Source organism: Chiloscyllium plagiosum, chromosome 29 (assembly GCF_004010195.1).
Source record: "Chiloscyllium plagiosum isolate BGI_BamShark_2017 chromosome 29, ASM401019v2, whole genome shotgun sequence".
Lineage (NCBI taxonomy): Eukaryota > Metazoa > Chordata > Chondrichthyes > Orectolobiformes > Hemiscylliidae > Chiloscyllium > Chiloscyllium plagiosum.
The window spans coordinates 43,923,291-43,936,014 of record NC_057738.1 but is presented as its reverse complement, the minus strand read 5'-3'; the positions used below and the strand labels follow the sequence as shown (position 1 = coordinate 43,936,014).

General features: G+C 39.4%; 1 protein-coding gene across 4 annotated transcripts in view; it reads right to left on the bottom strand.

The window, feature by feature from the left end:
• LOC122564562 (cadherin-12-like) overlaps positions 1-12,724 on the bottom strand; it is a 584,392-nt gene that overhangs the window by 395,495 nt on the left and 176,173 nt on the right. Inside the window, exon 2 of one of the 4 annotated variants that reach the window (XM_043719638.1) lies at positions 5,389-5,498. The exons of the other annotated variants lie outside the window; for them this stretch is intronic. The gene's annotated coding sequence lies outside the window, so the exon portion shown is untranslated. The remainder of the gene's footprint in view (positions 1-5,388; positions 5,499-12,724) is intronic. 4 annotated transcript variants of the gene reach the window in all.

Here is a 12,724-nt window from a genome sequence, read left to right as displayed (position 1 = left end):
AACAAGGGCACAATATTTGCAATCCTCCAGTCCTCTGGTACTAAACCTGTAGACAGTGACGACTCAAAGATCAAGGCCAAAGGCTCCGCCATCTCCTCCCTAACTTCCCAGAGAATCCTCGGATAAATCCCATCCAGCCCAGGGGACCTATCTACTTTCACACCTTCCAGGATTGATAACAACGCCTCTTTATTAACCTCAATCCTTTCTAGTCTAATAATCCATATCTCAGTCTTCTCCTCTACAATATTCTCCTTTTCTTGAGTGAAAACAAATGAGATCCACTAATAGAGACTCTTAGGCTTAAGTCAACAATATTAAATAACAAACAATGATTTTGTTTTTAAATAGTCGAGATATTTCTTTGTTCTGAAGGGATTTAAAGGGCAGGACTTTTAACTACCTTTACAGTTTGACCTATCTGTTTGACATGTACTTGTACAATTCAAATATAAGCTCCACAGCCACAAATTTATGTATTTTTAATGCACGTGAATATCTACATTTATCAATCACAAACATCACCTTACTACCACAATGTGCAACCTAATTGCATCCTAAGGTTTCATGAGACCATACCCAAAGGGGTACTTTATATTTCTGAAAAGGTACTCTAGTTATCTAAATAAATCCTCAAAGTTTAGAACTATTTAAACAGGCCTAATTTGCACCCAATGTGTTTCAGACTCCCAGTTACCAAAGTTGTACAGGAGCGGAGGCACCTGTTAATTTCTAGGTCAGCTGCCTCCACAAAATGCAAGCTGCCTCATTCCCTCTCTCTGCATAAACCATCACTGACATGTTGGGGTTTCCGCTACGTTCAGCTACTTCTGCCATTTTTGCCACAAAATGGAAGCCTAAGCCTGAGCTTTGACAGGTACAGGAAATCAAAAGGTTGTGTTTCAGACTGATAGGTACATATTGAAACTTCAGCATGTAGCTTCTGTTTTTGTTCTGTTAACGCCAAGTAATTGCCTTCAGCCCAATGGATAATTCCCTATTCTCTGGAAATTCCTCCATTCCTGTTGCAGCTACCAATAAAAATGCTTCACTTTAATGAATGAAGCAGATTGTAAGATTGGTCTATTAATCACCTGTCCTTGAGGACTGTACATTTCCAGCTGGCTATGGATTGCGATGTATTGTGATATGTAAGGTAACAAATCTGTGCAAGACAAAGTGGACACAGCAACCATTCTTCACTTATGCATTATTTTTCACATGTTTGCACATTTGCAATCATTCTAAGATATTCATTAAAAGATTAGAGGATTCTCCTTAGTTGATCTCAGTTTTTATCCAGAACAATGATGCTAAGAATTCTGCAGCCCAGGATGACATTATAGGGCAGCATCACGTGTAGAATGCACAGGTTTGTCTGATCTCATGATGGAGAAGGTAACTCTGAGTTAAAACATCTGCTAATGTAGCAGAGAGAGAGAGCAAGAGAGGGAGAGATTTCAGTTCAGTAAGGTGAGTTTTCATGTTCCAACATGTACTTTCAGGTGATGATGTCAATTATTTTAATTTTCCAGATGAAAAGCTGGTTCTCTTGTCAATTAAATGATTTCCGTCATTAGTTAATTTCCGGAAAACGAGATTGTTTGAAAACAGTGCAATACTGACGGAACACAGCATGCTCAGCAGGCAGATCTTCTGATCAACCTGAACTGAACACCAAATAAAAGTGAGATTCTATTATCTTCATATATACATGTCAAGATTTGAAGAGTTGAAAGTCTCTTCCACTGACTATTTAATGATTTCAACACTGCAGCAGATTGTTTGTGCTGATATGATCCTCACTGATCCTTATCATAAAATGAAATATACTAATATTTCAGCTGATACATATTAATGATCTGGATCTTGATGTGCAAGGGGCGTTTCAAAGTTTGTAGATGCCACAAAGCTTGGAAGAATTGCGAACTGTGAGGAGGATGATGTGAAGCTCCTAAAGGACAAACACAGTTGGTGGAATGGGCAGGTCGGTGGCAGATGAGTTTCAATGCTGAGAAATGTGAGGTGATGCACTTTGGTAGGAAGAATGTTGAAAGACAATCTTGAGCTTACAATTCTAAAGAGGGAGCAGGAGCAGGGGTATTTGGATATATATATGTGCACGAATCATTAAAGGTGGCAGAGCAACTGGAGAGAGCAGTTAATATATCATTCAGTACTTCTGGCTTTATTAACAATGCAATCAAAAGCAAGGAGGTGGTTTTGAATTGTAGAAGACCCTTGGCCTTGACTAGAGTAATGTGTACAATACTGGGTACCACATCATAGGTGAGATGTAAATGTGGTTCATAGGAATGGCTCCAGAAATGAGAAACTTCAATTATGGGAATAGATTGAAGAAATTGACAGCACATTGATACACAGCACCAGGGCCCTGGCTTCAATTCCAGCCTCAGGTGACTGTCTGTGTGGAGTTCGCATATTCTCCCTGTGTCTGCGTAGGTTTCCTCCAGGTGCTCTGGTTTCCTCGCACAATCCAAAGATGTGTAGGTTACATGAATTTGTCAAGCTAATTTGCCCATAGTGCCTAAGGATGTGTAGGTTAGGTGCATTATTCAGGGATATATGTAGAGTAATAGGGTAGGGGAATGGGTCTGGTTAGGAAACTCTTCAGAGGGTCAATGTGGACTTGTGGGCCAAATGGCCTGTTTCCACACAGGAGGGATTCTATGATTCTAAATTGAAACCATTCTCCTTGAAGAGAAGAAGGAGGAGGGGAGATTTGAAAGAGGTCTTCAAAACTATGAGTGGGCTGGACAGAGTAGATAGAGAGAAACTGCCCCCACTCATAAAAGGAACAAGAATGAGAGGGCATAGATGTAAAGTGATCTACAAAAGAAACAAAGATGTAGTGAGAAAATTCTTTTTCACTTAGCGAGTTTTTAGGGTCGAGGAAACAGTGTCTTGAGAAGTGGTGGAGGTAGGTTCAATTGAGGCATTTAAGGGGTCATTGGATAGTAATTTGAATAAAAATAAAATATGGGCAAAGATATGAGGGGCATGCCACAGATGGGCACCCGATGATTATGTTTATTTGATGAGCTAGTGCAGGTACAAAGGACTGAATGGCCACATTCTGCACCTTTAACAATTCTGTAATTCTTCTGTGATATACCACATTCTGTACTGAAAAGGATGAATAATCTCATGCATTCACTGAAACTTTCTGCAGAATCAAACTTTAGCCTACAACATCACAGACCAAGCAGAGTTATTAAAACATGATGTTAATACAATTCCATTTCCTTGAAAATTTTATTTTTAAAAAAATTGTTTTGGGATGTGAGTGGTTGCCCACTGGGGCAGTATTTGTTGCCCATCCCTAATTGCCCTGGAGAAGTTGATAAGAAGGTGAGCAGTCCATGAGGTGTTGGGGACACTGTTGGGGCAGGCCAGGCCAGAGGCAGCACAAAATGGCTGCCCATAGAGTTGGCATGGAAATGGCAGAGAAGACTTTTAGTGATAGAGATAGAAATAGCTTGTTTAGTTCAGTATTAAAGCGAGATCATAAGTTAGGACAGTGGCAACTTTGAGAATAAGATAAATCCAAGGTAACAAGGTCTAGGTGGAGTAACAAATCTTTCAAATTGAAATACAAGGAGTTTTGTAGAAATGCACAGTTTCAGATGTTCATACCAGACAATCTGATAAGAACATGGCTGGGAACAGTCCGAAATTTGTAGTTTGGCAAGAATTAAAATCAAAATATGATTGCACAATAATAAAGACTGTTTCGGTAACGGACTACAGTGTATTGGGAAATTAAGAAATGCAATCTACACCTAATGTTAAGAAATTTGGCTGAATTCCTTTAAACGAAGGAATATAGACAGCAGAGGGGAGACACCATCCTATCAGCGAGGGGGACTTAACGATAAATGGGGAAACCAGATACCTTCGGAAGAGCACTAGCTTGACTTCAAGAAAATATACAAAGGCAGCTTCGCAACCAAAATAAGCGAACGTAGATAATGATGGAGACCACTCGATTGAATTCGTTCATTCAAGAATCAAGGGAGGAAGGATCCAGACAAATGGTAATGTTAAAGGGGAATGAGAATGTATTTTATAAAATCTAAAGAGTTCAAACAAACTTATTGAGCTGTGAAATTGTTTGAGTTTCAGTTATATTAATGGAATTTGAATGGATGTTGTCTTATCAAGTAAAAAGTTAGTGTAGAAATATTCAGAGTAGTGACAGTAAATTTCATCTCAGACGCAATGTCCTGTTTAAAACACATTTACAGATGGCATGTGAACAGAAGGAGTCACGCTTGCAGCTGCAAGGTAAAGGGGCAGTGTTTGTCTGACCTTCCAGTGTCAAGTGAGACAGAAGCTGTTCACAACACAAAAGAATTCTAACATTAGGAGTAACCATATAATATCAGATATAGTTAAATTTACTATTAGAACTGATGTTATGAATTTTAAAGCAGTTAGTAGAAATTAGCATCTTCTGTATCCCCTGTAATTAGGGTAGTTGGGAATACAATCAATAACAGAATTTGAAGTGTCCTTAGAGATAAGACAGTATCTAATTTATTAGTAATTAATAGGATGCAGCTGATAAATGTCTGAGAAACTGTATAACTGCCAGAATTGGAAAGTAAATTAATGAGAAGCATTGTAAGATCCCAAGAATGAGTGATAAAGGTGTCTAGTGACATCACAAGATTATGGGGAACATAGGGCTGTCCTTGAAGATGTCCATCATTGACTATATTTGCAGGATTGGATGTATAGATTGGGAGGACAATGACACCAATGTTACTTGTGATTATCATAACGCAAAATGTATAAAAATAACGTACTTGACTGGGAGGGGCAGAGTGTTTGGTGGACACTGTTCCAGGAGCCTCTCCCATGGTGCATGGTGAAAGATCTCTGGGTAAAGATCAATTGTGCTGCTAAACATGGAGCTCAAGGCTCCTCCTTGACATCCTTCCCCAACAGACACCTAAAATGCAGTTTGAAAGGGAAATTTTTATATGCATGGTTCTAAAATTAAACTTTGACAGATATTTACCACAGAAAATATTCAATGGCATAAGAAAATCACAAAATTCTGTGGTTTCAATTGTTCTCTTCCTGTCACTACATCACTTATGTTAACCTCAGGTACAGGTTAATGTCTTCATATAAACTCCATTCTAATTTACTGCGCTCGATATTTTCTTATCAACCTGTTCAGAGATATTATTTCATAGCTCTGGAATGGGTGGTACTTGAACTTGGGTATTCTCAGTCAGAGGTTTGGACATTAACACTGCACCACAAGAGCTCCCTGACCTACTGGTCTGTAAACATGGCCTTATCGATGAACAAGCAATTCACTAGCACAGCTGACTTATCTTCTGATCCTCTTACCTTCCACCAATAAACTTGTGGAGTTCCACTTCATATATTTTCTGGGTTGACCCTTTAACTCATCGCTTTCTCCCATGAACCAGAATGTGATTTTATGTGATCTTCCTCATCTTTGGAAGGAAATAGGACGAGCATTTTATTAATAGGCAACTTAGGTTGTAAACTGCCAAAATTACAAAATAGTAAATTAGAAGAGGCAACAATGACAAGGATGCGCTATAGATTTACAATAGTTACAGATTTAACAATCACTGCATGTCAGTTTGCAAATAAAATACCATTGTGTCTGCTGAACCAACGGTCCCTGAGATAGGAACCTTGAATATTAATATCAGCTAGTGCCTCACTGTTGGCTTTCCACAGAGTCTGCCTGATCTACGTCACCTGCCTTTCAAATGAGCTACCCAATTAAACAGAAAAAGTTTGAGATATTTGAATTGTTAATTTGAATGGGACAATATAAATAAATGTATGTGGATCTGAAAGTCAAATACTTATTCTAATTGAAGAAGCTTTCAAATAAAGGACTTGGATTTCTTTTTTGTTTCTTTTTATTGCCTTGTTTTTCAAATTTTTTTCACTTAAGAATCTGTACCTCGATACCTTTGCACTTAAGATGGTGCTGTAAGTGGTGACAATGAAGCTAATTCTAATTCTAATTCAGAGCACATATATATGCATATTGACATGACTGGTTTAATGGCTGCTGTGAATAATGCCGTAGGCAAAAAAAAGGGCATGTGTTCCTTTCAGTCTACATGGGCTGAAGCAGAAGATGTGTGGTTTGTTGCTCACACCCCGATACTGACACATGTTTTGGGTTCAGATGGATTTGCATTTCAGACAGCTGAGAGGTGTCAGTATCAATTGGTGTTGTGGAAAATCCCTGTTGTGTTCTACCACAGTGTAAGTGACCTTCTGCATTCGACCTGATGAATTTAAAATTAATACTTGTTACAAAGGCCAGTTTCTGAACAGATTGATTAGCGTGGAGAAATTGGCCTTTTAAATCAAAATTCCTGCCACTACTGAGCCATCAACAACACTGGATGCCTTGGTTGCTAAGGTACAAATGTCAGGAATATTGTACAAATGTACCACCCTCATTTACATTACTTTTTTTTTACACTTTAGCTACATTCAGCCTCACTTATTCCATATCAGGTGCCTCACACAGCATCACTGTACCATAGATTACAACACAGGGAGAGCGCGTTCAGCTCAATGTGCCTCTGCTGCTTGAGTAGGCTATCCACCCATTCTAATCCAGAACCTAGCCCCTAGCCTTGCAGGTTCTTGGACTTCACATGCTGACCAGGGCATAAATTTTTAGCATAAATTTAAAGTTCAACCATCATACTGAGCAGCAAACCACAGACACCCCCCAATCTCTGGCTGGAAAAGTGTTTCCTCATGCCCCTTCCCATCCTCTTAAACTTGTGCCAGCCTTAGACATGAACTCACTCCAACCTCTGCTCTTACAAAGTCCTAATCACCATCCCCTTCCTGTTTCTTGAAGTGGAACTGGTTCTTGATTCAACAATAATTTGTTGTTAAAATCTTCATCCTTTTATACAAATCCCTCCATTGCACATCATGATACAATTCTCTGAGTTATTTCAGATCCTCCAGTTTTGTCCTCTATTGCAACCTCACTTCTGTCACTCACAGGAAGTAAGTGTCATCAATCATCCATCTTCTATCCTCTCTCTCTTGTACCTTCCCTTGCCATCTGAAACCTACCAATTGGCCACTGATCCTAAAGTCTCTATTTTTGGCTCAGTGTCAATTTTTGGTTGTTTGAAATTTGTATGAAGGATTTTGGAAATTTATGATGTATTGGGAATTCTTTTTAATCTGTTCATAGGATTTGGGTATCTTTGGTCAGGCCAGCATTTGTTGCCATCCCTAATTGCCCTGGTAGTGAGCTGCTTTCTTAAATTGGTGCAGTCTTTGGGGTGTAGGAACACCGACAATAGCGCCAGAGACTTAGATCCAGAATTTTCACCCAGTGACAGTGAAGGACCGCTGATATAATTCTAAATTAGCATTGAAGGGAAGATCTTCCCATACATTTACTGCCCTTTTTCTACTACATGGTAGAGGTCACAGGTTTAAAAGCTACTTTGGTGGGCTGCTACATTGCCTCTTGTAGATCACACATTCTGTTGTCACTGTCTATCAGTAGTGAGAAGATGAATGTTAAAGTCCGTAGTTGCAGTGACAATCAAGCGGACTTCTTAGTCCCAAGTTTGACAAGTTTCTTGAGTGGTGATGCTGAACACATCCAGGCAAGTGGAGACATCCCAGCGCAATCCCTGCATTATGTTATTTACTGATCACTATGGATCACCTACAGAGACTCTCAGAAATATCCAGCTCCCTACAATGGCCACAGGCATAACTCTCATAAAGTTTGGATAAAGTTGCATATGAAGCAAATGTTCGAATAAAACCGACAAAGTGGTCTGTGCATGAATTTTGAAAACTTCATCCTGGTAACTGTAACTCTCCCTCAACTTGCTGTACTCTTGATGATCAGCATTGACTCTTGAAAATAAAAATTGTGAAAGAAAGATACACCAATCGAGTTATATTTGAATAGACTTTGCAAATTTGTACAGTTTGACAAAATTCCACTTCAGGAGATCAACAACATTGTTCAGAACTTGCAGTATGTTCCATACAGAATAACAGCAACATCTTGCATTTATATGGCGCTCCTAAATTAGCCATGTTATAAAACAAGTTTGACATTAAGCATGATGAGGAGAGAGTGGGGAAAATAACCCAATGCTTGATTAATGAAGTAGATTTTGAGAAGCATCTTGAAAGAGGAGAGAGAGATGGAGAGTCACCAGGTTCAAGGAGGAAGTCCAGAGCTTTGGCAAATAAATCGATAACTCTGACTGGCAATGTCTAAAACTGGAAATGCACAAGAGGCCAGAGCTGAATGATTGATTGTATTATAATATTAAAATTGTCATTGAAGATCACATTTTGTACTCTGTCTGAAGTCCTGATATATATATATACTCATCAGGACAAGTACTGCTCCAGACAGAAGTGAAATGACACATAGAAGAGAGACAATTAAGATATAGAATGAATAGGACACGTAACACAGAGATAACGAAAACCTTAAAGCAGCTCTTTCAGGAGCCCAGAATCTCTACATACAAGCTCCTTAAGATGAACAGAAAAGCCTTAGGGACTTTGCTCCTGCTCTGTTCAACTCTAGAAAGATAAATGCATTCCACAAAACATCAGCAGTGAATGCAATCTAACCTCAGTCTCATTGAGCTGAAAATCAACCTTTCAGAGTTCACAGGCTTCAGCCCATCTCAAATGAATAAACAGAGACAGCGCTGAGAGACTTCAATGAGATGCAGAGCAGTGACATCTGCTCAATATAGAGACACTTTCATTCCCCATGTCCCTGATGACTTGGAATGATGCCACAAGGGATATATACGAGCTGGTATTTAATTTTCAACAAACAAATGGTCTAAAATAATTGGATGAACTATAGTTCTGTTCAATCACAACAATTCCATCCAGCCAGTGTTCATTATTTGTGATTGTATCTTGTGTTACAATGCAAAGTTATATTAAACAATATTATAACTGCAGCCAATTGAATATATTAACACTGCCATGGACTTTGAATTCCAACATGAAGCAGCAAGATTGTTTTCTTTCATTTTGTTTAATGGTGATCAAATATATGAGGGTAACTTGTTAAAGTAATAAGTCACACAGTGACCGGGTGGAATTACTAAGGCTCACAGCCCACTTGGGTTGAACACATATACAAGATGTAAAGCATTAGATTACAACAGTGCTGTGGGTGAAACAGTTTCTCAACTGTTGTTAATTCAACTTTATCAGGTGACCACATTCAGTTACACAATCACATACATTGCCCTGAGGACCTTTGCAGCATATTCCTTTGAAATGTACAAATTGGAAGAAAAGAAGATTTGCAAATTAAATACAGAAAAAATAAAGGCAATGCATTGTTACTGTTTGACATCAACAATGAGCCATAAAGACAAGAACTACAGGGGTTGGTTTATCCTACAGGCAATCTGCCATCAGAAAATTGCTACAGCCCCTTAGCTTGCTGAAGGTGAGTGGGATGACTCGAAAGCAGTGCTGGGAGACTGTGCTGGCTGCTGAGAGACTGGGGAGGGGGGATATCTCATTACAGCAGGTGAATGTGGTATTAAACCTCTGGTGGGGTTTGGATTGTCATGGAAACAGTGCATGGTGCAGCATAAAGTGGGGCTATTGCCCATTGCACAGCTCTTTGGATAACCCATCCAATTATTCAATTTCCACCAACAACACTAAACCAACCGGATTTTCTAGTTATCATTACATTGCTGTTGTTTGGAGCTTCCTGTGCAGCAATTGGTTTCCATCTTGCCCTGCAATAACATGCAGTGTTTGGCAAATCCTAATGGCATGAAACATAATCTGTAAGCAGAAGTCCTCCTTTATTCTTACTGGCCCCTTCTTCCCTTAACCCTAAAAATGTAACTTTTCATGTAACATTCCAGGGCTTCTCCAAGTGAGTGTTGATGCCCAGATATTGTTAACCACCTCGCCCCCTCCCCACCTCACCCCATTTTGGAGCATAGTCATTCATATGCTTTGAGATCCCAATTTGCAGAGAGTAGAGTGGTTGAAGGGCACTTGGCTTCCCAGGAGCAATGTTCAGAGTAAATACCATGCACACGGTGTACATGGGACATTAAGGAACTCACACTGTTTTCACTGCACTATCAGCCTCTGCTAATTACAATGTGGGGATGCTGGAGTTGGACAGGGATGGACAAGGTCAAAAATTACCTCACACACACACAATTTATTTCATTCAAGATTCTTTTTCTGTGAATTTAAAAAATGAAACCTGACCTCAGCTTAAAACGTAAACAGATTCTAAATGGGATCTTACACCTACAGTGCATTTTCTAACCTGAGATTTCACCACTTGTACATTGATGAAGCCTTTAATTATCTAGGGATAAAGACTTGAAAGGAATCTGGATTTTGCATTTTAATCAGCAGTCTACCTCCTACCTGATTAAAGGATTCAACTAGGGCTGCTTAAAGTTGTTAACTTTTTGCTTATAAATACTGTGTCTCATTACCTCCCTATCGCACCGTGCCTGAGGAAGGAGCAGAGTTCTGACAGCTTGCAATATCAGATCTGCCAATTACAATTGACCATTCAGCACGTGTTTAATCTTTAACAAAAGAGCAATGATTGTTCTAATTTCCTTAGATACCATTTATTTGTTCTGAAATTGTTTAGAGTGAGATAATAAAATAAAGCATTATATTTTGTGAGAATGCAATTTGTGCAGGTTAGATTGTCACTGTTAGTTACTCCATGATGCAAATAATTAAGGATGATTAGGAGGAGCCAGTTTTGGACTGGGGTGGATAGAGTTAAAAATCACACAACATCAGTTTATAGTCCAACAGATTTATTTGGAAGCACAAGCTTTTGGAGCGTTGCTCCTTCATCAGGTTGTTGTGGAGAAATAGATTATAAAACACAGATTTATAGCAAAAAATTGCAAATTTATGGAACTGAAATGATACATTGAACAAACCTGAATTGTTAACTCTTTCATCTTTTAGAATGGGTTCATTAATATATAAATCCCAGAACTTTGTTTAAGACATGTTCTTGAAATAACTTAAAGTTTTATAACAAAAGATGACATCTTAGCTCAGGCAATGTATTAAAGGTGTGAGGTCAGAGTCTGTCTGTATCCCGGTCGTGAGTCAGACTGGTTCTATTTCCAAAATTGAATTTACAAAATGTTCTGTGTATTGACTGCCTGCATCGACTGTCTGCAGATTGTGCATTTTTTGAGCAAAATAGAATGTATTCGCCAATATAATACTGCAAATACAAATACAAATTCACCGTGTTGACTTGTATGTGTGTGTGCTTGCACGAGAGAGAGAGAGAGAATGTAAGTGTGTGCAAGAGAGTGTGATAACACATGAGAGAATTCGGGAGGTCGGTCTTGTGGTACTTTGGTTCACAGTGAGTATGCAATATCCTTTTAAGGGACAAGTTCATGATAGAAGAAATAAAAACAAGATTCATAACTTTTCCCACAGTGAATGGTAAGGGTCTGAAGTGCACTGTGTCAGAATCCAACAGAGTCTTTTGCAATCACCCACTCCCAAAAAGAGTTGGATAATTATCTGAGGAGCTGGGCTATGGGGAGAGGCAGGGGAGTGAGACGAGCTGAGCTGCTCTTTGCAGAGAGCCAGCACAGCTGAAAATGGCCTTGTTTTGTGGTGCAATCATACCATGAGGCCACAAATGGATTTTGTAAAGATCTAGCACAGAGACATGGTCAGAAAGGCCTCCTTTTCTGATGCAACAGTCTCTGGTGCACACCATAAAAACTCTTCCATGAAGAATGTTCTTCCAGGAAGGGTCATGTTAAGGCCAGTGGCAGAGGGAATGGTTGAGGGATGTGGAAACATGGATGTGAAATATTCTTGCATTTCTCTCAATTTGTCTGGTTGGATGATGACCGAATGGAATGGATTTCCCATCTGTTGTAGATTCCAAGAAAAGAAGACAGAAGAGGCAGTAAGAACTTCAGGAGCATCAGCTTCGCTCATGGAGGAAGGTGATTCCAGAAACAATTGCCTCTGTCTTCTGGTTCTCAACTCTGTCTCCAATTGGAACCATTTCTTCCTATCTTCCCCATTCAAACCCTTCATGATATTGAATGTCTTCACTAAACTGCCTCTTAACCTTCCTTTTTTCAATGGAACTGGCTCACTGCTCCAATCTATCATTTTAAGTGAAATTTCTCATACTTGGAATTATTTTTGTAAGTCTGTTCTGCACCTTCTCTGATGCCAACACATCCTTTTTAAAGTGTGGTGCCCAGAATTGATCATAAACTTCAGGAACAGAATTAGGCCATTCAGCCCATTGGATATTCTCCTCCATTTGATCATGGCTGATTGTTTTTCAATCCCAATCTGCTTCCTCCTCCCTGTAACCTTTAATCTCCTTACTAATTAAGAACCCATTTATCTCTGTCTTGAAGTCAGTCAATGACTTGGCCTCCACAGTTTTCTGCAATAATCAGTTCCATAGATCCGCCCCCTCTGTCTGAGGGAATTGCTCCTCATCTCAGTACTAAGACGTTGTGCTGCACTACGTGCATTGGAAAAGGTGCAGAGGAGATTTACCAGGATGTTGCCTGGTCTGGAGGGAAGGTCTTATGAGGCAAGGCTGAGAGACTTGGGTCTGTCCTTACTGGAAAGAAGAAGGCTAAGAGGG